This window comes from Mustelus asterias, chromosome 17 (genome assembly GCF_964213995.1).
Source record: "Mustelus asterias chromosome 17, sMusAst1.hap1.1, whole genome shotgun sequence".
Taxonomy (NCBI): Eukaryota; Metazoa; Chordata; class Chondrichthyes; order Carcharhiniformes; family Triakidae; genus Mustelus; species Mustelus asterias.
Window position 1 is genome coordinate 10811278 of NC_135817.1, and position 25547 is coordinate 10836824.

Below are 25547 nucleotides of genomic sequence, written 5' to 3' on the forward strand. Positions count from 1 at the left end.
AGATGATGTTTCCAATTGCATTGTCGTAATTTATCAACTGGAAATAAACAAAAGATAAATCTTGCTCATGGCTTTGGTAGGTTAGAACTGAGGATAGCAGCTGGATTGCATTACATGTTACCTCTGGCACTTTATGCTATCCCATAGATTTTAGTAACTAACGGAAAGGTACTTTAATCTCCTGTCAGCAATCAAAGTTCAGATTTCAGTCAGAACATTAACACTTTTATTAAAGCCAGACACAAAGAAACTGCTCTCCCTCAGCTCCAGCACACATGCTTCAGTATCTCATCGGCACTGTGAGCCAACAGATGACATTCCAGGACGACATGCAGCTCAAAACATGAAATACACCCAGAGAGTCCAATAGATTGCAGAAACTTCAATCTGTCCTTTTTAAATCAACCGCCTTGTGTAAAGGTGGACAAAAGTTTAGAGTAACTGTACTGAAAGTACTTCTATCTGAAACAAGTGGCTGAACAATGATGCAGCAGGCAAATGGCAAAAAATATTCAAATATCAGGATTACTCAGTGTCCTTGCTTTCAAATCCTTCTGTGGCCTCATCTCTTCCTATCACTGTATTCACCTCCATCTCCGCAAGCCTCCAAGATAGCTGTGCCCCTCTTATTCAGGCCTTTTGAGAGTTTATTGGCTCCACCAGCGGTGACTGTGTCTTCACCTCTGATATCTCCTCCCAAAAGTCTCCCCCGGCTCCAATTTGTCTTCCTCCCTGAAATGCTTCCAATTGCCGACCTCTTTAGCCAAGCTTTTGATCATCTGGTCCAAATATCTCCTTATGTGGCTTGGTGTCTTACTTTGTTTAAGATCGCCCCATTTCGGAGCTCCAACTCACACTCCCCCTTACAAAAGCAAGTTACTGGGGATGCTGAAAGCTTTGACCAAGGGTCACCTGGACTCGAAACGTCAGCCCTTTTCTCTCCTTACAGATGCTGCCAGACCTGCTGAGCACTTCCAGCATTTTCTCTTTCGCTTTCACACTCTCTCTTTAACCTCACACAGCCGAAAACATGCCCAGCAGCAGGGAGGATCCTCAGCTCCGCCCCAGTGCTATTTAAAGGGATCATCACTATTTCAGGTTAGTGGCTGATTGATTTCTTGGCGGGGCTTGCAGTGATGGTAGAAATGTTCAAAGCTTTTCAGAATCCTCTCAAGATACTCTCTGGGGAGTGGTGTGGCAGGTACGAAAGGACTTTGTCCTTCCTGACGGCCTGAACTCAAAGCTTCTGTGGAGACCAGTTGCTGATAGAATTGGGTGCACTACGGAGCATTCCCCTGGGAAATACAGGATGACCGGGAGACGGAGCAGAAGCCGTGACGAGTAGCACAATCTGCTTGAAGAGGGAGGAGGGAGAGAAGCGTTCTCAGGAGGAAGCAGCAGATGGGAAGATAAATGCTATTGTCCTGATAAAACAGCAGATATGTTTGTCCTCATCCTCAACAACCTGCTTGCATCTGTTCACGTCATTATTGATAGGAGTGACCACCGCACAGTCCTTACGTAGACAAAGTTTCATCTTCGCATTGAGGATACCCTCCATCGTGTTGTGTGGCACAACCACCGAACAGATCTAGCAACTCAGGACTGGGTATCTATGAGGCACTGTGTGCCAACAGCAGCAGCAGAAATGACCTCAACCACAATCTGGAACCTCATGGCCTGACATATCCTCCACTCTACCATTACCACCAAGCAGGGGACCAAATCTGGTTCAATGAAGAGTGCAGGAGGTGATGCCAGGAGCAACACCAGGCGAAGCTACAATATAGGACTACTTGCATGCCAAACAGCATAAGCAGCAAGTAATAGATAGAGCTAAGCAATCCCACAACTGACGGGTCAGATCTAAACCCTGCAGTCTTGCCACATCCAGCTGTGAATGGTGGTGGACAATTAAACAACTCACTGGAATAGGAGGCTCCACAAATATCCCCATCCTCAATGATGGAGATCAGTGCAAAAGATAAAGCTGAAGTATTCACAACAATCTTCAGCCAGAAGAGCCGAGTGGATGATTCATCTCAGCCTCCTCCAGAGGTCCCCAGCATCACAGTTGTCAGTCTTCAGCCAATTCGATTCACTCCATGTGATATTAAGCAAGAGCTGAAGGCACTGGATACTGCAAAGACTATGGGCCCTGACAAATATTCCGGCAATAGAAATAAAGACTTGTGCTCCAGAACTTGTTGTGCCCCTAGCCAAACTGTTCCAGTACAGCTACAACACTGGCATCTACCCAACAGTATGGAAAATTGCCCAGGTATGTCCTGTACACGAGAAACAGGACAAATCCAACCAGGCCAATTACTGCCCCATCAGTCTACTCTGCATCATCAGCAAAGTGATGGCACTTACTCAGCAATAACCTGCTCAGTGACGTTCAGCTTGAGTTCTGCCAGGGTCACTCAGCTCCGGGTCTCATTACAGCCTTGGTTCAAACATGGACAAAAGAGCTGAACTCCAGAGGTGAGGTAGAGTGACTGCTCTCGACATCAAGGCAGCATTTGACCGACTATGGCATCAAGGAGCCCGAGTAAAACTGGAGTCAATGGCAATCAGGTGGGAAACTCTCCTCTGGTTGGAGCCATACCCGGCACAAAGGAAGATGGTTGTAGTGGTTAGAGGTCAATCATCTCAGCTCCAGGACATCACTGCAGGAGTCCCTCAGGGTGGTGTCCCAGGTCCAACTATCTTCAACTGCTTCATCAATGACCTTCATCATAAGGTCAGAAGTGGGGGTGTTCGCCGATGACTGCACAATGTTCAACACTATTTGCGACTCAGATATTGAAGCAAGGGGCAACAAGACCTGGACAATAGCCAGGCTTGTGCTCACAGGTAGCAAGTAACATTTGTGCCACGTAAGTACCAGGAAAGGATCATTATAGGAAGGATGTGGAAGCATTGGAAAGGGTGCAGAGGAGATTTACCAGGATGTTGCCTGGTATGGTGGGAAGGTCTTCTGAGGAAAGGCTGAGGGACTTGAGGCTGTTTTCGTTAGAGAGAAGAAGGTTAAGATGGGACTTAATAGAGGCATACAAGATGATCAGAGGATTAGATAGGGTGGATAGCGAGAGCCTTTTTCCTCGGATGGTGATGGCTAGCACGAGGGGACATAACTTTAAATTGTAGGGTGATAGATGTCAGAGGTAGGTTCTTCACTCAGAGACTAGTAAGGGCGTGGAATTCTCTGCCCATTGGAGTGGTGGAGGCTTCCTCGTTGAATATGTTTAAATCACGGGTAGATAGTTTTCTGATCGATAAGGGAATTAGGGGTTATGGGGAGCAGGCGGGTAAGTGGAACTGATTCGCTTCAGATCAGCCATGATCTTGTTGAATGGCGGGGCAGGCTCGAAGGGCCAGATGGCCTACTCCTGCTCCTATTTCTTATGTTCTTATGAAAGGATATATTGGCCTTGGAGGGAGTGCAGAGAAGGTTCACCAGGTGAGATGAGGGGTGTGGCTTATGAGGAGAGATTAAACAGATTGGGTCTGTACTCGTTGGAGTTTAGAAGGATGAGGGGTGATCTTATAGAGACATATAAGATAATGAAGGGGCTGGATAGGGTAGAGGTGGAGAGATTCTTTCCACTTAGAAGGGAAACCAGAACTAGAGGGCACAGCCTCAAAATAAGGGGGGGCCGGTTCAGAACAGAGTTGAGGGGGAACTTCTTCTCTCAGAGGGTAGTGAATCTCTGGAATTCTCTGCCCATTGAAGTGGTGGAGGCTTCCTCGTTGAATATGTTTAAATCACGGGTAGATAGTTTTCTGATCGATAAGGGAATTAGGGGTTATGGGGAGCAGGCAGGTAAGTGGAACTGATTCGCTTCAGATCAGCCATGATCTTGTTGAATGACGGGGCAGGCTCGAAGGGCCAGATGGCCTACTCCTGCTCCTATTTCTTATGTTCTTATGAATGTCCTGCCTGCAGCAGTAGTGGACTCGCCAACATTGAGGGCACTTAAATGGTCATTGGATAAACATATGGATGATATTGGAATAGTGTAGGTTAGATGGGCTTTAGATTGGTTTCACAGGTCAGTGCAACATCGAGGGCCGAAGGGCCTGTACTGCGCTGTAATGTTCTATATACAACAAGAGAGTATCTAACCATTGCCCCTTGACATTCAATGATGTTACCATTGCTGATTCCCCACTATCAATATTCTGGGAATTACCACTGACCAGAAAGTGAAATGGATTAGCCATATAAATACTGTGGCTACAAGAGCAAGTCAAGGCTAGGAATCCTGCAGCAAGTAACTCAACTCCTGACTCCCCAAAGCCTGTCCACCATCTGCAAGGCACAAGTCAGGAGTGTGATGGAATACTCTCCACTTGCCTGGATGACAGCAGCTCCAACAACACTCAAGAAGCTTGACACCATCCAGGACCAAGTAGCTCGCTTGATTGGTAAGTTTGCCGACGACATGAAGGTTGGTGGGGTTGTGGAAAGTCTGGAGGGATGACAGAAGTTACAGAGGGACATAGATAGGATGCAAGACTGGGCGGAGAAGTGGCAGATGGACTTCAACCCAGATAAATGCACAGTGGTCCATTTTGGCAGGTCAAATGGGATGAAGGAGTACAATATAAAGGGAAAGACTCTTCATACTGTAGAGGATCAGAAGGACCTTGGGGTCTGGGTCCATAGGACTCTAAAATCGGCCCCACAGGTGGAGGAGGTGGTTAAGAAGGCGTATGGTGTGCTGGCCTTTATCAATCGAGGGACTGAGTTTAGGAGTCCGGGGATAATGATGCAGCTATATAAGACCCTTGTCAGACCCCACTTGGAGTACTGTGCTCAGTTCTGGTCACCTCATGACAGGAATGTTGTGGAAAAGATTGAAAGGGTGCAGAGGAGATTTACAAGAATGTTGTCTGGATTGAGTGGCATGCCTTATGGGGATAGGCTGAGGAAGCTCGGTCTTTTCTCCTTGGAGAGACGTAGGATGAGAGGAGACCTAATAGAGGTATATAAGATGTTGAGAGGCATAGATCGGGTGGACTCTCAGAGGCTTTTTCCCAGGGTGGAAATGGCTGCTATGAGAGGACACAGGTTTAAGGTGCTGGGGGGTAGGTACAGGGGAGATGTTGGGGAGAGGTTTTTCACACAGAGGGTGGTGGGCGAGTGGAATTGGCTGCCGTCAGTGGTGGTGGAGGCGAACTCAGTAGTGTCTTTTAAGAGACTCCTGGATGAGTCCATGGGACTTAATAGGATGGAGGGTTGTAGGTCGGCCTAAAAGGTAGGGATATGTTCGGCACAACTTGTGGGGCCTAAAGGCCTGTTTGTGCTGTAGTTTTTCTATGTTTCTATGTTGCACATCCACAAACATTCACTCCCTCTACCAGTGACGAACAGTGGCAGCCGTGTATACCATCTACAAGATGTGCTGCAAGAGCTCACCAAAGCTCCTTAAACAACACCTTCCAAACCCACGACCACTACAATCTTGAAAGACAAAAGCAGAAGATACCTGGGAACACACCACCCTGGAAATTCCCCTCCAAGTCGCTCACCATCCTGACTTGGAAACATATCGCCCACTGTCACTGGGTGAAAGTCCTGGAATTCCCTCACTAACTGCACTGTGGGTATACCTACACCTCAGGGACCGCAGCGATTCAAGAAAGCAGCTCACCATCACCTTCTCAAGGCTACTAGGAATGGGCAATAAATGCTGGCCTAGCCAGCGACACCCAAATCCCATGAGTAAATGTTTGAAAAATTCAGAAGAAATGTTGGGATTCAAATTGAATGTTACAATCTATGTGGAATTGAAAGTTCACAGTTCCATGACATTGTAACTGATATTCATTCCTCAATCAAGATATCAAACCTATCACGTTACCGTAGTTCATTATATGTGAGATGTCAGGAAGTCATTGTACAACATCAAAACAATTATTTCTTCATAAAGTATAGGAAATTGGAATATTGAAAACTTTCACCACGTTTTCAAGACAACTTTTTTCCTGAAGCCACTGTGGTGGTAGTGAAAATCCCTGTTTAAAGGGATAATAGTTGGGAGGCTGACGCACTGTTGATGGGGTTAACTGAGTATTTGGCTGGGACGGAGAAAGTTGCTTCAGAGGTTTTATGACATTTCCGGGCGCTGTGCTGAATCATCCACTTCAACTCCCACACAGCAGGACATTGAAAGAAGCCTAAAAATAATAGTGCTGAAAACCAGATGTGAGCAGCCATTGCAAGCCAGTTAAATTGTTGGTGTAACATTGTGCCAAGGCAGGGCAGCTGTTAACTGAGCACAGCCCAGGATGGAAAAGCCAATATTTCGAGCAGGCCTTTGAAAGGCGGTAGGGAAGCAAGGGCACGTTCTGCGGGATTGGTGGATATGCCCACCTCCGGTTACCTTATCCAACAAGTACAGGGAGGTGACAGAGAGTATCAGGGAGCCAGAAAAAAATAACTAATCTCACAAAAACTGCAATGGTAACTCAACAATACTGCTCCACATGACAAACTCCAGGCTCAACAGATGTACAGAAAAAAAGCCCTTTAATCTTGGACAGTGCAAAGCAACAAGGCGAGTTATCGAAGGCAGCTGGAAGTAATTTAACCGATTGGCTCATTGCAAAGAGGCCACAGTATGAATTGTTCGTTTTAAGAACATCGGGGGAGGTGGGGGGGGGGGGGCCTAGGTAATGGTGAGGTTGGAGGCTTTACTGAGCTCATAGTTACTCCAATCAACTTTGCATCATGTCATCTCACGAAAGCAAAATACTGAGGATGTTAGTGATGAGAAATAAATCCTCGGTCCATGGCCAGCCCAAGACGGCACGGTGGCACAGTGGTTAGCACTGCTGCCTCATAGCGCCAGGGACCCGGGTTCAATTCCCGACTTGGGTCACTGTCTGTGCGGAGTTTGCACATTCTCCCCATGTCTGCATGTGTTTCCTCCGGGTGCTCCGGTTTCCTCCCACAGTTCGAAAGACGTGTTTGTTAGGTGCATTGGCCATGCTAAATTCTCCCTCAGTGTACCTGAAAAGGCGCCGGAGTGTGGCGGCTAGGAGATTTTCATAGTAACTCCATTACAGTGTTAATGTAAGTCTACTTTTGATATTAATGAATAAACTGTACTCCCAAGCAACTAAAAATGTAGTTAGCATGGATTTGAAGAGGGAAGGTCATATCTGACAAATTTTATTGAATTCTTTGAAGAAGTAACAAAGAGTAGACAAAGGTAACACAGAAAATGTAATATATTTAGATTTTGAAAAGGCCTCGAATAGTAGACTCAAGAATATGGGCAGAACATGTGGCATCAGGGGACAAGTAGCAGATTGGATAGTAAGCTGACAACGAAATCGAAAACCGGGTATATGGGTCAAAGATCGCTTCTCTGGTGGGAAGTGGTATTCCACAAGCATCAGTGATGGGACCACTGTGATTCATCATTTACAGAAAGAATTTGAACTCAGGAATTGGAAGTACAATTTGACAATTTGCAGATGACACCAAATCGAGGGGTATAGTTAATATAGAGGATAACTGCAAAATAGGACATTAAGAAAGAATGCATGTGCAATTGGAAAATTAACTTCACTATGAATAAGTGTGAGGTGTTACAATTTAGCAGGCAGCAGAAAGGAACCACACATTCCCTGTGGGGAAAAAAATGTGTAAATTGAGTGGAGACATCTGGAAGTGCCAGATGTCACCAATAGGGCGGATTCCCGGGAATCGCAGAGGGAAGGGGCGGATCATACAACGGTCCGTTGAACTTAAGTGGATTTTTCCAGTCTTGGGACGAGCACAGCCAGAAAACTCCACCCATGGACTTTTAAAAGTAGCAACAGAGGTCATTAAGGTCAAATAAACAAAGTGCTGGCATTCATTTCTAAAGGGATAGAATTGAAAAATGGAGACATGTTATATTGGACTACATTTGGAATACTGTACATATCACTGGTTCCTACATTATAAAAAGGATATAGATGCCCCGAAGATGCAAAAAAGATTGACCAGAATGATATCCAGAACTAAGAGCTTATTGGGCAGCACAGTAGAAAGCACTGATCTCTTACCACGAAGTGGAGATGCCGGCGTTGACCACGCCAGTGACCCAGGTTCGATTCCGGCCTCAGGTGACTATCTGTGTGGAGTTTGCACTTTCTCCCCGTGTCTGAGTGGGTTTCCTCCGGGGGCTCAGTTTCCTCCCACAGTCCAAAGATGTGCGGGTTAGGTGGATTGGCCATGCTAAATTGCCCCTTATATGCAAAGATGTGTAGGATGGGAGGGTGGGGGGGGGGAGAAACAGGGTAAATACATGGGGTTAAGGGGATAGGGTCTGGGTGGGATGCTCTATTGGAGGGTCGGTGCAGACTCAACGGGTTGAATGGCCTTCTTCTGCACTGTTGGGACTCTATGGTTCTTATACCCATTATGAACAATTGAGCCATGGAAAATGCACCAGGGAGCAGTTAACTGCCAAGCTTTTGCCTGCAAACTTGCACCCGTATCCGCCACGAGTGCAAATGGCAACAAGGGCACAAAATCTCGGGAGATTTGGAAAACGGGAATCTTGCCAGCGAGATCTCATTTTCTGCTTTTCCCTGCCCCTCATTGGTGACATAATGAGGTTCCCATCCAGGAAAGGCAGGAACCTCATCTCAGTGTATTTTAATATATTTTAATGTATTTTGCAGGCTTCCCCACCATATCGTCCCCCCACTTCTGAAATTCCTAATGTCATGTCGGCCAGGTTTACAACTCACAATGTGAAGCAGTCGAAGGGAACCTGCTGGGGCTGCACAGTTAAGTATACCAGGGGAGAGGGATATACCTGGGCAGTGCCAGGGTGTCAAGGGCCAGGGGCAGTGCCAGGGCAGGCCCTCTAGGGAGTTCCTTGCCGGAGGTATCCCCTTGGATGTAGGCGGCGGGGGGGGGGGTTATATAAGCCAAAGCACTGAGCTTTTCTTTATTGAGAGAGTTTATTTGCCTTGTTCAGTCTCACAGCTCTCCTCCCGTACAGCCCAGTGTCCCCTCTATATATTATTTTTAGATAAACAAAAGAAACAAAAATTCAACTAACAAGACAAGGTGACAGCCCCTGGTGAAACCCTGTAACTACAACTAAACATCAAAGGTTTCCCCTATTTATATATACTCAAAGTCAATTAACACCATCACGAGTTCCTCTTAACCATAACAATATCATTGACAAGGCATTAACAAAGATTTGTGATTTCGGATGATATCACTTCAATAGTAAGAAAGGATATAACTCGAGGTAAGCAAGCAATGGAGATTTAATGGGTAGAATTTAAAAAATAGAAAAGGATTTAGTATTGTGGTGGGAGGTGAGTACAAGTCTCCAGGAGCTGTTGTGCGGTGGTAGACTTTGATGGTGATGGTGTTCCCATGCATGTTGCCCTTGTCTTTCTAAGTGGTTGGGGTTGCAGGTTTGGAAGGTGCTGCCTAAGGAGCCTTGGTGAGTTGCTAAAGGCATCTTGTAGATGGCACACACAGCTGCGACTGCATGCCAGTGGTGGAGGGAATGGATGTTTGTAGATGTGGTGCCAATCAAGTGGGCTGCTTTGTCCTGGATGGTGTCGAGCTTTTTGAATATTTTTGGAGCTGCACCCATCCGACGGGTAGAGAGTGTTCCATCACACTCCTGACCTGTGTCTTGTAGATGGTGGACAGCCTTTTGGGAGTCGGAAGGTGAGTTAATTGCTGCAGGATTCTTAGCCCCCTGACCTGCTCTTGTATCTATTGGATTTATATGGCCAGTCCAGTTCAGTTTCTGGATAATGTTAACTCCCAGGATGTTGAGTTGCAGTATTCAGTGATGGTAATGCTGTTGAATGTCAAGGGGAGATGGTTAGATTCTCTCTTGTTGGAGATGGTCACTGCCTGGCACTTGTGTGACATGAACGTTGCTTACCACCTGTCAGCCTAAGCCTGGATATTGTCCAGATCTTGCTGTTTTTGGCATGAACTGCTAGTGTCTGAGGAGTTGCAAATGGTACTGAACACTGTGCAGTCATCTGCAAACATTCACCGAGGCTGAGCCCAGGTTGCGCCCAGGACACTATCCTAAGGAACTCCTGCAGCAATGTCCCAGGGCTGAGATTACTGACCTCCGACAACCACAATCATCTTCCTTTGTGGTATGCCTCCAATCAGTGGAGTGTTTTCACCATGTTACCCATTGATTCCAGTTTTGCTAGGGCTCCTTGATACTGCACTTGGTCAAATGCTGCCTTGATGTCAAGGGCTGTCACTCTAGCTCACCTCACGAGTTCAACTCTCTTGTCCATGTTTGAACCAAGGCTGTAATGAGGTCAGGAGGTGAGTGACCCTGGCGGAAGCCAAACTGAGAGTCAGTGAGTACATTATTGCTGAGCAAATGCCATTAGATAGCACGGTTAATGACACTTCCCATCATTACTCAATAGTAGGCTGATGGGGCAATAATTGGTCAAGTTGGAACATACCTAGGCTATTTTCCACATTGCCAGGTAGATGCCAGTGTTGTAGCTGCATTGGGACAGCTTGGCTAGGCTTTGAGCTAGTTCTGGAGCAGAAGTCTTCAGTACTATTGCCAGAATGTTGTCAGGGCCTTTGCAGTGTCCAGTGCCTTCAGTCATTCCTTGATATCATATGGAGAGAACTGAATTGGTTGAAGACTGACATCTGTGATGCTGCGGACCTCCAGAGGAGGCCGAGATGGATCATCCACTCGACACTTCTAGCTGAAGCTGGTTTCAAATGCTTCAGCCTTATCTTTTGCCCTGACGTACTGGGCTCACCCATGATTGAAGATGGAGATATTTATGGAGCTTCCTCCTACTGTTAGTTGTTTAATTCTCCACCAGCTTTCACGACTGAGTGTGAGAGGACTGCAGAGCTTAGCTTGGATCATTAGTTGTGGGATCGCTTAGCTCTGTCTGTTACTCGCTGCTTCCACTGTTTGGCATGCGGGTCCTGTGTTGTAACTTCACCAGGCTGACACCTCTTTTTTTTTAGATATACCTGGCGTTGCTCCTGGCATGACCTTCTGCACTCTTCATTGAACCAGGCTTAGTAGTTGTGGTAGAGTTTGATTTTGATTTGATTTGATTTGATTCATCATTGTCACGTGTATTAACATGCAGTGAAAAGTATTGTTTCTTGCCTGCTACAACAGACAAAGCATACCGTTCACAGAGAAGGAAACGAGAGGATGCAGAATGTAGTGTTACAGTCATAGCTGGGGTGTAGAGAAAGATCAACTTAATGTGAGGTAAGTCCATTCAAAAGTCTGACAGCAGCAGGGAAGAAGCTGTTCTTGAATCGGTTGGTACGTGACCTCAGACTTTTGTATCTTTTTCCCGAAGGAAGAAGGTGGAAGAGAGAATGTCCGGGGGGTGTGGGGTCCTTAATTATGCTGGCTGCTTTGCTGTGTTACTAAACAGGAGAGACAAGGTTTCCACCCACACCGGTGTCGTCCAGACTCTGTATCAGAGTCTGGGAGCCTGGTTTGTACAGATGCACTGCAGGGAGACTCAGAGTCTCCAACCCCATGGATGCAAACACATGGGGGACACTTTAAGACAGAGATAGATAGGTTCGTGATTAATGAGGGGATCAGGGGTTATGGGGAAAAGGCAGGAGAATGGGGATGAGAAAAATATCAGCCATGATTGAATGGCGAAGCAGACTCGATGGGCCGAGTGGCCTAATTCTGCTCCGATATCTTATGAAGTGTAGACAGAGTCAATGGATGGGAGGCTGGTTTGCGTGATGGATTGGGCTACATTCATGACCTTTTGTAGTTCCTTGTGGTCTTGGGCAGAGCAGGAGCCATACCAAGCTGCGATACAACCAGAAAGAATGCTTTCTATGGTGCATCTGTAAAAGTTGGTGAGAGTCGTAACTGACATGCCAAATTTCCTTAGTCTTCTGAGAAAGTAGAGGTGGGCTTTCTTAACTATAGTGTCGGCATGTGGGGACCAGGACAGGTTGTCGGTGATCTGGATACCTAAAAACTTTGAAGCTCTCGACCCTTTCTACTTTGTCCCCATTGATGTAAACAGGGACATGTTCTCCTTTACGCTTCCTCAAGTCGATGACAATCTCCTTCGTTTTGTTAATATTGAGGGTTGTTGACATAGAGTGGGGGATATGGTGGGCCATGAGGTTACAGATTGTGGTTGAGGAGAATTCTGCTGCTGCTGACGGCCCAAAACACCTCATAGATGCCCAGTTTTGAGTTGCTAGATATGTTGGAAATCTATCTCATTTAGCACGGTGGCAGTGCCATACAACACGAGGGTTTCTTCAATGACTCCACAAGGACTGTGCGGTGGTCACTCCTACTGTTACTGTCATGGACAGATGCATCTGTGGCAGACAGGTTGGTGAGGATGAGGTCTAGTATGTCTTTCCTTCTTGTTGGTTCCCTCACCACCAGCCGCAGTCCCAGTCTAGCAGTCATGTCCCTTCGGACCTGGCCACTCTGTGGTGGTACTACTGAGCCACTCTTGGTGATGGACATTGAAGTCTCCCACCCAGAGTACATTCTGTGTCCTTACCACCCTCAGTGCTTCCTCCAAGTGGTGTTCAACATGGAGGGGTACTAATTCATCAGTTGAGGGGACAGTACGTGGTAATCAGCAGGAGGTTTCCTTGCCCATGTTCGACCTGATGACATGAGACATGCTGGGGTGTGGAGGATGAATAATGTATCCATGGAGCTTTGCCCTGAATATTGTCAGTGGGGAGAGGTTAGGGATTCCATTTCGCTGAAAGCATCGGCTGACCTTGACAATAGAACACAACTGCTTTTCGGTTCAGCTTCAGATAAAATGGATGAATTGTTCAATGCCGCAGAGATTTGTTTGTCCCAGATGTTGAGGCAGGAACATGAGGGGAACTTGGCAGTTGGCCAGTTTCTGGGTGGATGTTGTTCCTCTGCTCCATCATTCATTTGATTTATCCCCATGGAGACTGCCAATCCATTTCCAAAATGCTGCATTTCGTATTGTGGAGTTAGAAAAGAACAGAATAACTCTGTTTATAGATGGGGACACAGAGTAAACAAGAGGGCGCAGCGAGCAGGCGGAGGGTGCAACAAACGGGCAGAGGGCGCAGCGAGCAGGCAGAGGGCGCAGCGAGCAGGCAGAGGGCGCAGCGAGCAGGCGGAGGGTGCAACAAACGGGCAGAGGGCGCAGCGAGCAGGCAGAGGGCGCAGCGAGCAGGCAGAGGGCGCAGCGAGCAGGCAGAGGGCGCAGCGAGCAGGCAGAGGGCGCAGCGAGCAGGCAGAGGGCGCAGCGAGCAGGCAGAGGGCGCAGCGAGCAGGCAGAGGGCGCAGCGAGCAGGCAGAGGGCGCAGCGAGCAGGCAGAGGGCGCGGCGAGCAGGCGGAGGGTGCAACAAACGGGCAGAGGGCGCAGCGAGCAGGCAGAGGGCGCGGCGAGCAGGCAGAGGGCGCAGCGAGCAGGCAGAGGGCGCAGCGAGCAGGCAGAGGGCGCAGCGAGCAGGCAGAGGGCGCAGCGAGCAGGCAGAGGGCGCAGCGAGCAGGCAGAGGGCGCAGCGAGCAGGCAGAGGGCGCGGCGAGCAGGCGGAGGGCGCGGCGAGCAGGCAGAGGGCGCAGCGAGCAGTCAGAGGGCGCGGTGAGCAGGCGGAGGGCGCAGCGAGCTGGCAGAGGGTGCAACGAGCATGCAGAGGGTGCAACGAGCAGGTGGAGGGCACAGCGAGCAGGCGGAGGGTGCAGCGAGCAGGCGGAGGGCACGGCGAGCAGGCAGAGGGCGCGGCGAGCAGGCGGAGGGCGCGGCGAGCAGGCGGAGGGCACGTCGAGCAGGCAGAGGGCGCGGCGAGCAGGCAGAGGGCGCGGCGAGCAGGCAGAGGGCGCGGCGAGCAGGCAGAGGGCGCGGCGAGCAGGCAGAGGGCGCGGCGAGCAGGCAGAGGGCGCGGCGAGCAGGGAGAGGGCACGGCGAGCAGGTGGAGGGCACGGCGAGCAGGCAGAGGGCGCGGCGAGCAGGCAGAGGGTGCGGCGAGCAGGGAGAGGGCACGGCGAGCAGGGAGAGGGCACGGCGAGCAGGTGGAGGGCACGGCGAGCAGGCAGAGGGCGCGGCGAGCAGGGAGAGGGCACGGCGAGCAGGTGGAGGGCACGGCGAGCAGGCAGAGGGCGCGGCGAGCAGGGAGAGGGCACGGCGAGCAGGTGGAGGGCACGGCGAGCAGGCAGAGGGCGCGGCGAGCAGGCAGAGGGCACGGTGAGCAGGTGGAGGGCACGGCGAGCAGGCAGAGGGTGCAACGAGCAGGTGGAGGGCACAGCGAGCAGGCGGAGGGCACGGCGAGCAGGTGGAGGGCACGGCGAGCAGGCAGAGGGCGCAGCGAGCAGGGAGAGGGCACGGCGAGCAAGCAGAGGGCACGACGAGCAGGCAGAGGGCACGACGAGCAGGCAGAGGGCACGGCGAGCAGGAAGAGGGCGCGGCGAGCAGGCAGAGGGCGCAGCGAGCAGGCAGAGGGCGTGATGAGCAGGGAGAGGGTGCGGTGAGCAGGGAGAGGGTGTGGTGAGCAAGGAGAGGGTGCGGTGAGCAGGGAGAGGGTGCGGTGAGCAGGGAGAGGGTGCTGTGAGCAGGGGGAGGGTGCGGTGAGCAGGCAGAGGGTGCTGTGAGCAGGGAGAGGGTATTGTGAGCAGGGGGAGTGTGCGGTGAGCAGGGGGAGTGTGCGGTGAGCAGGGGGAGTGTGCAGTGAGAAGGGAGAGGGTGCGGTGAGCAGGGAGAGGGTATGGTGAGCAGGGGGAGTGTGCGGTGAGCAGGGAGAGGGTGCGGTGAGCAGGGAGAGGGTATGGTGAGCAGGGGGAGTGTGCGGTGAGCAGGGAGAGGGTGCGGTGAGCAGGGAGAGGGTATTGTGAGCAGGGGGAGTGTGCGGTGAGCAGGGGGAGTGTGCGGTGAGCAGGGGGAGTGTGCGGTGAGCAGGGGGAGTGTGCGGTGAGCAGGGAGAGGGTGCGGTGAGCAGGGAGAGGGTATGGTGAGCAGGGGGAGTGTACGGTGAGCAGGGGGAGTGTACGGTGAGCAGGGGGAGGGTATGGTGAGCAGGGAGAGGGTATGGTGAGCAGGGGGAGTGTACGGTGAGCAGGGAGAGGGTATGGTGAGCAGGGAGAGGGTATGGTGAGCAGGGGGAGTGTGCGGTGAGCAGGGAGAGGGTGCGGTGAGCAGGGAGAGGGTGCGGTGAGCAGGGGGAGGGTGCGGAGAGCAGGGGGAGTGTGCGGTGAGCAGGGAGAGGGTATGGTGAGCAGGGGGAGTGTGCGGTGAGCAGGGGGAGTGTGCGGTGAGCAGGGGGAGTGTGCGGTGAGCAGGGAGAGGGTGCGGTGCGCAGGGAGAGGGTATGGTGAGCAGGGGGAGTGTGCGGTGAACAGGGAGAGTGTGCGGTGAGCAGGGGGAGTGTGCGATGAGCAGGGGGAGGGTGCGGTGAGCAGGGGGAGTGTGCGGTGAGCAGGGGGAGTGTGCGGTGAGCAGGGGGAGTGTGCGGTGAGCAGGGAGAGGGTGCGGTGAGCAGGGGGAGTGTGCGGTGAGCAGGGGGAGTGTGCGGTGAGCAGGGAGAGGGTGCGGTGAGCAGGGAGAGGGTGCGGTGAGCAGGGAGAGGGTGCGGTGAGCAGGGAGAGGGTATTGTGATCAGGGGGAGTGTGCGGTGAGCAGGGGGAGTGTGCGGTGAGCAGGGAGAGGGTGCGGTGAGCAGGGAAAGGGTATGGTGAGCAGGGGGAGTGTGCGGTGAGCAGGGAAAGGGTGCGGTGAGCAGGGAGAAGGTATGGTGAGCAGGGGGAGTGTACGGTGAGCAGGGAGAGGGTATGGTGAGCAGGGAGAGGGTATGGTGAGCAGGGGGAGTGTGCGGTGAGCAGGGAGAGGGTGCGGTGAGCAGGGAGAGGGTGCGGTGAGCAGGGAGAGGGTGCGGTGAGCAGGGGGAGTGTGCGGTGAGCAGGGAAAGGGTGCGGTGAGCAGGGAGAAGGTATGGTGAGCAGGGGGAGTGTACGGTGAGCAGGGAGAGGGTATGGTGAGCAGGGAGAGGGTATGGTGAGCAGGGGGAGTGTGCGGTGAGCAGGGAGAGGGTGCGGTGAGCAGGGAGAGGGTGCGGTGAGCAGGGGGAGTGTGCGGTGAGAAGGGAGAGGGTGCGGTGAGCAGGGAGAGGGTGCTGTGAGCAGGGGGAGGGTGCGGTGAGCAGGGGGAGGGTGCGGTGAGCAGGGGGAGGGTGCGGTGAGCAGGGGGAGGGTGCGGTGAGCAGCGAGAGGGTGCGGTGAGCAGGGAGAGGGTATTGTGAGCAGGGGGAGTGTGCGGTGAGCAGGGGGAGTGTGCGGTGAGCAGGGAGAGGGTGCGGCGAGCAGGGAGAGGGTATGGTGAGCAGGGAGAGGGTACGGTGAGCAGGGAGAGGGTATGGTGAGCAGGGAGAGGGTATGGTGAGCAGGGGGAGTGTGCGGTGAGCAGGGGGAGTGTGCGGTGAGCAGGGGGAGTGTGCGGTGAGCAGGGGGAGTGTGCGGTGAGCAGGGAGAGGGTATGGTGAGCAGGGGGAGTGTGCGGTGAGCAGGGGGAGTGTGCGGTGAGCAGGGGGAGTGTGCGGTGAGCAGGGAGAGGGTGCGGTGTGCAGGGAGAGGGTATGGTGAGCAGGGGGAGTGTGCGGTGAGCAGGGAGAGTGTGCGGTGAGCAGGGGGAGTGTGCGATGAGCAGGGAGAGGGTGCGGTGAGCATGGGGAGTGTGCGGTGAGCAGGGGGAGTGTGCGGTGAGCAGGGGGAGTGTGCGGTGAGCAGGGAGAGGGTGCGGTGAGCAGGGAGAGGGTATTGTGATCAGGGGGAGTGTGCGGTGAGCAGGGGGAGTGTGCGGTGAGCAGGGAGAGGGTGCAGTGAGCAGGGAAAGGGTATGGTGAGCAGGGGGAGTGTGCGGTGAGCAGGGAAAGGGTGCGGTGAGCAGGGAGAGGGTATGGTGAGCAGGGAGAGTGTACGGTGAGCAGGGAGAGGGTATGGTGAGCAGGGAGAGGGTATTGTGAGCAGGGGGAGTGTGCGGTGAGCAGGGAGAGGGTGCGGTGAGCAGGGAGAGGGTATTGTGATCAGGGGGAGTGTGCGGTGAGCAGGGGGAGTGTGCGGTGAGCAGGGAGAGGGTGCAGTGAGCAGGGAAAGGGTATGGTGAGCAGGGGGAGTGTGCGGTGAGCAGGGAAAGGGTGCGGTGAGCAGGGAGAGGGTATGGTGAGCAGGGAGAGTGTACGGTGAGCAGGGAGAGGGTATGGTGAGCAGGGAGAGGGTATTGTGAGCAGGGGGAGTGTGCGGTGAGCAGGGAGAGGGTGCGGTGAGCAGGGAGAGGGTATTGTGATCAGGGGGAGTGTGCGGTGAGCAGGGGGAGTGTGCGGTGAGCAGGGAGAGGGTGCAGTGAGCAGGGAAAGGGTATGGTGAGCAGGGGGAGTGTGCGGTGAGCAGGGAAAGGGTGCGGTGAGCAGGGAGAGGGTATGGTGAGCAGGGGGAGTGTACGGTGAGCAGGGAGAGGGTATGGTGAGCAGGGAGAGGGTATTGTGAGCAGGGGGAGTATGCGGTGAGCAGGGAGAGGGTGCGGTGAGCAGGGAGAGGGTGCGGTGAGCAGGGGGAGTGTGCGGTGAGCAGGGGGAGTGTGCGGTGAGCAGGGGGAGTGTGCGGTGAGCAGGGAGAGGGTGCGGTGAGCAGGGGGAGGGTGCGGTGAGCAGGGGGAGGGATCGGTGAGCAGGGGAGAGTGTGGTGAGCAGGTGGAGAGTGTGGTGAGCAGGGAGAGGGTGCGGTGAGCAGGGGGAGAGTGTGGTGAGCAGGGAGAGGGTGTGGGGAGCAGGGGGAGTGTGCGGTGAGCAGGGAGAGGGTGCGGTGAGCAGGGAGAGGGTGCGCTGAGCAGGGAGAGGGTGCGGTGAGCAGGGGGAGGGTGCGGTGAGCAGGGGGAGGGTGCGGTGAGCAGGGGGAGGGTGCGGTGAGCAGGGGGAGGGTGCGGTGAGCAGGGAGAGGGATCGGTGAGCAGGGGAGAGTGTGGTGAGCAGGTGGAGAGTGTGGTGAGCAGGGAGAGGGTGCGGTGAGCAGGGGGAGAGTGTGGTGAGCAGGGAGAGGGTGTGGGGAGCAGGGGGAGTGTGCGGTGAGCAGGGAGAGGGTGCGGTGAGCAGGGAGAGGGTGCGCTGAGCAGGGAGAGGGTGCGGTGAGCAGGGAGAGGGTGCGGTGAGCAGGGAGAGGGTGCGGTGAGCAGGGAGAGGGTGCGGTGAGCATGGGAAGGGTGCGGTGAGCAGGGGAAGGGTGCGGTGAGCAGGGAGAGGGTGCGGTGAGCAGGGAGAGGGTGCGGTGAGCAGGGGGAGGGTGCGGTGAGCAGGGAGAGGGTGCGGGGAGCAGGGAGAGGGTGCGGTGAGCAGGGATAGGGTGTGGGGAGCAGGGAGAGTTTGCGGTGAGCAGGGGGAGGGTGCGGTGGGCAGGGAGAGGGTGTGGTGAGCAGGGAGAGGGTGCGGTGAGCAGGGAGAGGGTGCGGTGAGCAGGGAGAGGGTGCGGTGAGCAGGGGGAGTGTGCGGTGAGCAGGGAGAGGGATCGGTGAGCAGGGATAGGGTGTGGGGAGCAGGGAGAGGGTGCGGGGAGCAGGGAGAGGGCGTGGGGAGCAGGGAGAGGGCGTGGGGAGCAGGGAGAGGGCGTGGGGAGCAGGGAGAGAGTGCGGAAAGCAGGGAGAGCGTGTGGGGAGCAGGGAGAGGGCGTGGGGAGCAGGGAGAGGGCGTGGGGAGCAGGGAGAGGGCGTGGCGAACAGGCAGTGGGCGCAGTGTGTGGGAAGATGGCACGGCGAGCAGGTGGAGGGCACGGTGAGCAGGTAGAGGGCGCAACAAGCGGGCAGAGGGCACAGCGGGCAGGTGGAGGGCGTGGTGACTGGGCAGATGGTACGGCGAGCATGTGGAGAGTGCGGTGAGCAGGCTGAGCACGCGGCGAGCAGATGGAGGGCCTGGCAAGCGGGCAGAGTGCGTTGCGAGCAGACAGAGGGCACTGCGAACAGGCAGAGTGCGTTGCGAGCAGACAGAGGGCGCATTGAGCAGCCAGAGACTGCGACGAGCAGGCAGAGGGCGCGCCGACTGCCCTAGTGCGCACCCCCCATGACCCCAGTGTGCACCCCCCATGACCCCAGTGTGCACCCCCCATGACCCCAGTGTCCACCCTCCCCTCTACCCCAGTGCGCACCCCCCACTACCCCAGTGCGCACCCCCCACTACCCCAGTGCGCACCTCCCACTACCCCAGTGAGCACCCCCCACTACCCCAGTGCACCCCCTCCACTACCCCAGTGTTCACCCCCTCCCACTACCCCAGCGCGCACCCCCCCACTTCCCCAGTGTGCACCTCCCACTACCCCAGTGTTCACCCCTCACTACCCCAGTGTTCACCCCCTCCTCTACCCCAGTGTTCACCCCCTCCCACTACCCCAGTGTTCACCCCCCACAACCCCAGTGTTCACCCCTCACTACCCCAGTGTTCACCCCTCACTACCCCAGTGTTCACCCCTCACTACCCCAGTGTTCACCCCCTCCTCTACCCCAGTGTTCACCCCCTCCCACTACCCCAGTGTTCACCCCCTCCCACTACCCCAGTGTTCACCCCCCACTACCCCAGTGTTCACCCCTCACTAGCCCAGTGTTCACCCCCCACTACCCCAGTGTTCACCCCTCACTAGCCCAGTGTTCACCCCCTCCCACTACCCCAGTGTTCACCCCCTCCCACTACCCCAGTGCGCACCTCCCACTACCCCAGTGTTCACCCCCCACTACCCCAGTGTTCACCCCTCACTACCCCAGTGTTCACCCCCTCCACTACCCCAGTGTTCACCCCCTCCCACTACCCCAGTGTTCACCCCCCACTACCCCAGTGTGCACCTCCCACTACCCCAGTGTTCACCCCTCACTACCCCAGTGTTCACCCCTCACTACCCCAGTGTTCACCCCCTCCTCTACCCCAGTGTTCACCCCCTCCCACTACCCCAGTGTTCACCCCCCACTACCCCAGTGTTCACCCCCTCCTCTACCCCAGTGTTCACCCCCTCCCACTACCCCAGTGTTCACCCCCTCCCACTACCCCACTGTTCACCCCCACTACCCCAGTGTTCACCCCTCACTACCCCACTGTTCACCCCCCACTACCCCAGTGTTCACCCCTCACTACACCAGTGCGCACCTCCCACTACCCCAGTGTTCACCCCCACTACCCCAGTGTTCACCCCTCACTACCCCAGTGCGCACCTCCCACTACCCCAGTGTTCACCCCCTCCCACTACCCCAGTGCGCACCCCCCACTACCCCAGTGTTCACCCCTCCACTACCCCAGTGTTCACCCACCCACGACCCCAATGCGCACCCCCCACTACCCTAGTGTTCACCCCCTCCCACTACCCCAGTGTTCACCCCCTCCCACTACCCCAGTGTTCACCCCCTCCACTACCCCAGTGTTCACCCCCTCCCACTACCCCAGTGTTCACCCCCCAGTACCCCAGTGTTCACCCCTCACTACCCCAGTGTTCACCCCCTCCACTACCCCAGTGTTCACCCCCTCCCACTACCCCAGTGTTCACCCCTCACTACCCCAGTGCGCAACCCCCACGGCCCCAGTGCGCACCCCCCCCTCTACCCCAGTGTGCACCCCCCCATTACCCCAGTGCGCACCCCCCCACTACCCCAGTGCGCACCCCCCCCACTACCCAGTGTGCACCCCCCCACTACCCCAGTGCGCACCCCCCCACTACCCCAGTGCGCACCCCCCACTACCCCAGTGTGCACCCCCCCCACTACCCCAGTGCGCACCCCCCACTACCCCAGTGTGCACCCCCCCCACTACCCCAGTGCGCACCCCCCACTACCCCAGTGAGCACCCCCCACTACCCCAGTGTTCACCCCCCACTACCCCAGTGTTCACCCCTCACTACCCCAGTGTTCACCCCCCACTACCCCAGTGTTCACCCCCCACTACCCCAGTGTTCACCCCCCACTACCCCAGTGTTCACCCCCCACTACCCCAGTGTTCACCCCCCACTACCCCAGTGCGCACCCCCCACTACCCCAGTGTTCACCCCTCACTACCCCAGTGTTCACCCCTCCACTACCCCAGTGTTCACCCCCCACTACCCCAGTGTTCACCCCCCACTACCCCAGTGCGCACCCCCCACTACCCCAGTGAGCACCCCCCACTACCCCAGTGTTCACCCCTTCACTACCCCAGTGAGCACCCCCCACTACCCCAGTGTCCACCCCCCACTACCCCAGTGAGCACCCCCCACTACCCCAGTGTTCACCCTCCCACTACCCCAGTGAGCACCCCCCACTACCCCAGTGTTCACCCTCCCACTACCCCAGTGAGCACCCCCCACTACCCCAGTGAGCACCCCCCACTACCCCAGTGAGCACCACCTCCCACTACCCCAGTGTTCACCCCTTCACTACCCCAGTGAGCACCCCCCACTACCCCAGTGTTCACCCCTCCAGTACCCCAGTGTTCACCCCTCCACTACCCCAGTGTTCACCCCTCCACTACCCCAGTGTGCACCCCCCACTACCCCAGTGTTCACCCCCCCACTACCCCAGTGCGCACCCCCCACTACCCCAGTGCGCACCCCCCACTACCCCAGTGCGCACCCCCCCACTACCCCAGTGTTCACCCCCACTAGTCCAGTGAGCACCCTCCACGACCCCAGTGTTCACCCCCCACTACCCCAGTGTTCACCCCCCACTACCCCAGTGTTCACCCCCCCATTACCCCAGTGCGCACCCCCACTACCCCAGTGTTCACCCCTCCACTACCCCAGTGCGCACCCCCCCACTACCCCAGTGTGCACCCCCCCATTACCCCAGTGCGCACCCCCCACTACCCCAGTGTTCACCCCCCCACTACCCCAGTGTTCACCCCCCCACTACCCCAGTGTTCACCCCCACTAGCCCAGTGAGCACCCCCCACTACCCCAGTGTTCACCCCCCCACTACCCCAGTGTTCACCCCCCCCACTACCCCAGTGTTCACCCCCCACTACCCCAGTGCGCACCCCCCATTACCCCAGTGTGCACCCCCCACTACCCCGCTGTCCACCCCCCCATTACCCCAGTGTTCACCCCCCCCCCCACTACCCCAGTGCGCACCCCCCATTACCCCAGTGTGCACCCCCCACTACCCCGCTGTCCACCCCCCCACTACCCCAGTGTGCACCCCCCACTACCCCAGTGTGCACCCCCCCCCCACTACCCCGCTGTCCATCCCCCCCCCCCCCCCCCACTACCCCAGTGTGCACCCCCCCACTACCCCAGTGTTCACCCCCCCACTACCCCAGTGTTCACCCCCCCACTACCCCAGTGTTCACCCCCCCCACTACCCCGCTGTCCACCCCCCCCCCCCCCCCCACTACCCCAGTGTACACCCACTCCAGTGTACATGTCCCCACGAGTAGGAGACAGTGTGCCAGAATTTGCTGCCAAGAATCTGCATTGATAGGGTCGTTACCAACACACCACCCTTCCCCACACTCTACCCAGAATGTGTGTTATATATTGTATTATCTGTAAATATCCACAAAAAGCTAGGAACTCATTATAACATGCAAGTGTTCCGGGGGTCACATTTCATGGCTACACTAGAACCTGATGAGATGTGGAATAGAAGAAGTTCAAACCGGTCTTTCTTTTTTGTACAAGGCAGTATGAAAGATAAAGAACTCTCATCTTTCCAAGTGTGATTATTACCAGCATCAGGGATTCAAACAGGCAAAGGAATTCACTAATATGTTTACAGCTGCAGCCTTAGGGGTGGGCATTGCAGGCTTTGAGTACACTGTAGACAGGAGCTGGGAACGGGAGTTACTGGGCATGCTGAAAAAGGGTCTCCACAACTGACATCAGGGCTAGGAGCAGCAGAGAGGGATTATCTAATGCATTACAGCTAGAAATTATCATCAGGCTTCAATATTCGGCTTTAGTTCTCACACATTCGCACGTGTCTGTGTGCACGTGTCCCTTGACTCCCTTTCCATGAAGAAATGTTGTGTTGGCCCATACTGAAGTCAGGAGGTGCATGTTTCTATCTGTCTTCCTCTTGTCACCATGTTTTAATTCCCAACACATCTGAAGGTCTATAGTTTACCACACAACACACACACAGTGATGCACACTGACCCACACACACACACACACAGTGATGCACACTGACCCACACACACAGTGATGCACACTGACCCACACACACAGTGATGCACACTGACCCACACAAACACAGTGATACACACTGGCCCACACACACAGTGATACACACTGACACACACACAGACAAAGCTCCATCCAGAGCGGTCTGGCCAATAACATCACTGGAACATGGAAGAGGTCACTTAGTCCCTCAAGCCTGCCCTGCCATTCAAAGAAATCATGTCTAATCTGTGACCTAATCACTTGATTCAAAAATTACATTTTTTTGTTTGTCAGTGAAGTGATACATTCTGGCAAGAAGAATAAGGAGAGACAATATAAACAAAATGGCGCCATTTTAAACGATGTGTGGGAACAGAGAGATCTGAGAGTTTTTGTGCGCACATCTTTGGAAGTGGCAGAATGAGTTGATCAGGCTGTTTAAAAAAGCATAAGGAATCCTGGTGGTTATAAAGAGGGAACAGAGTACAAAGCAAGAAAATGATGCTGAACTTTCATCAATCATTGATTAGGCCCCAGTTGGAATATTAGGTGGGATTTTACAGCCTTGCTCATCCGAAAACCGTAAAATCCCACCCGAGGTCAATGGACCTTTCCGTTGTCCGTTCCTCTCCCGCTCCAATTCCCGTGAAGGATGGGACAATAAAATTCCGGCCATTGTGTCTAATTGTGGGCACACATTTTAGGAAGGATGGCAAGGTCTTGGAGGGGGTGCTGGGGAGATTTATGAGGATGGTACCAGGGATTGAGGTTAGGGTATGTGGATAGATTAGTCGGGATTGTACTCTGTAAAACAGAGAGGGTTAAGTGGGGACTAAATTGAGGCACGGAGGGTTTTGATCAAGTAAAGAGGAAGGAATGATTTTCACTGGCATTGGTGTCAGTAACCAGAGGATAATTGTCAACAGAACAAACTGGGGAGATGAGGAGTTACTTTGATGCAGCAAGTCCTGTTCTGGATCACTGCCTGAAGGGATGATGGAAACAGATTCAATGATAACTTTCCAAATGGAACTGGATAAATATATGAAGAGCTGAAGAAAAAACGGAGGAGAATGGGACTAATTGGAAGGACTCTGTCAAACAGCCTGCAAAGATGTGATTGGCCAAATGGTCCTCTTTCATACTATAAGATTCTGCAATTCCAAGGCACTCACTGGATACGGGAATACGTGGGGTTACGGGGATAGGGTCTGGGTAAGTTGCTCTTTCAGAGAGTCGGTGCAGACTCGATGGGCTGAATGGCCTCCTTCTACACTGTAGGAATTCTATGAATGAAGGATGTGCTTTCATAATTGGTCAATGTACCTTTTTGTTCAGGCACAAGGACAAATGCCATCTTTCATGGTAATATCAGTATGCATGAAACTGACCAAGAATGGACAGTCTTAAGAGAAGGGGAAGAAGGGGCAATATCTTGCTCCAAGGTACATCAATAATAATGAGAGGATAATAAATAGGAGCAGGAGTACACCACACGGCCATCGAACCTGCTCTGCCATTCTATACAATCATAGTGGATCTTTGGCTTCAACTCCATTTTCCCGCTCAGTCCCCATATCCCTTAATTCCCCGAGAGACCAAAATTCTGCCTGTTCCAGCCTTAAATATATTCAACCCTGGAATTAAGAAGGTTAAGGCTCATGGGATACAAGGAGAACTGGCTTGGCCATAGGAGACAGAGGGTAGCGGTCGAAGGGTCTTTTTCCGGCTGGAGGTCTGTGACCAGTGGTGTTCCGCAGGGCTCTGTACTGGGACCTCTGCTATTTGTGATATATATAAATGATTTGGAAGAAGGTGTAATCAGCAAGTTTGCTGGACTTGCGAATAGCGATGAGCATAAATCCTGGTGTATTTAGCAATACACCAGGATATAGATAGGCTGAAAAATTGGGTGGAGAGGTGGCAGATGGAATTTAATCCAGATAAATGCGAAGTGATGCATTTTGGAAGAAATAATGTCGGGAGGAGTTATACAATAAATGGCAAAGTCATCAAGAGTATAGAAACACAGAGGGACCTAGGTGTGCAAGTCCACAAATCTTTGAAGGTGGCAGCACAGGTGGAGAAGGTGGTGAAGAAGGCATATGATATGCTTGCCTTTATAGGACGGGGTATAGAGTATAAAAGCTGGAGTCTGATGTTGCAGCTGTATAGAACGCTGGTTAGGCCACATTTGGAGTACTGCGCCCAGTTCTGGTCGCCGCACTACCAGAAGGACGTGGAGGTGTTAGAGAAAGTGCAGAGAAGGTTTACCAGGACGTTGCCTGGTATGGAGGATCTTAGCTATGAGGAGAGATTGGGTAAACTGGGGCTGTTCTCCCTGGAAAGACGGAGAATGAGGGGAGATCTAATAGAGGTGTACAAGATTATGAAGGGGATAGATAGGG

The 25547-nt window shown here is 54.0% G+C and overlaps 1 protein-coding gene across 6 annotated transcripts in view; it reads right to left on the reverse strand.

Annotated features, from left to right (window-relative positions):
* The window catches only part of pir (pirin), a 98252-nt gene that overhangs the window by 46175 nt on the left and 26530 nt on the right, over window positions 1–25547 (reverse strand). The window lies entirely within an intron of this gene.